The sequence below is a fragment of the Cynara cardunculus genome (assembly GCF_001531365.2).
Source record: "Cynara cardunculus var. scolymus isolate 2C chromosome LG 5, CcrdV1, whole genome shotgun sequence".
Classification (NCBI taxonomy): Eukaryota; Viridiplantae; Streptophyta; class Magnoliopsida; order Asterales; family Asteraceae; genus Cynara; species Cynara cardunculus.
Genome location: NC_037532.1, coordinates 7,901,262 through 7,901,715, shown reverse-complemented (window position 1 = coordinate 7,901,715; position 454 = coordinate 7,901,262).

Genomic DNA, 454 nt, shown 5'->3' with positions numbered 1-454 from the left:
GACTTGAAGACTTTGAACGAAGGATGTCCAAGAGTGTGGTGCCACGCGAGTAGAGATCCTGTTGTGGTTGCATTGACTTGAGGGGGTGATGGAATTGGTCCGTAGTAAACATCATTGACGTTCACTCCCCGCATGAGATGCGCCCCCGTGCGTAAGTCCTTGACCAAGAAATGATATGGAAAAAATTCAACGGAAACACGGTTAGTTCGACAGATTTTTACAATAGAAATGAGGTGATTGCGTAAGTGAGGGACTAGGAGAACATTATGTAATAGAAGTGGACGTGAGTTTGTGGAAATAGTGGTGTTGCCAGTGTGTGTAATAGGAAGAGTTGTACCATCACCCAGGACAATCTCATCCAGGCCGCCATATTCGGAAAGGACGGGCAATGAATTCTGATTGGGAGCAGTGTGGCTAGACGCTCCGGTGTCCCACATCCATGTCGGGTTGGGAG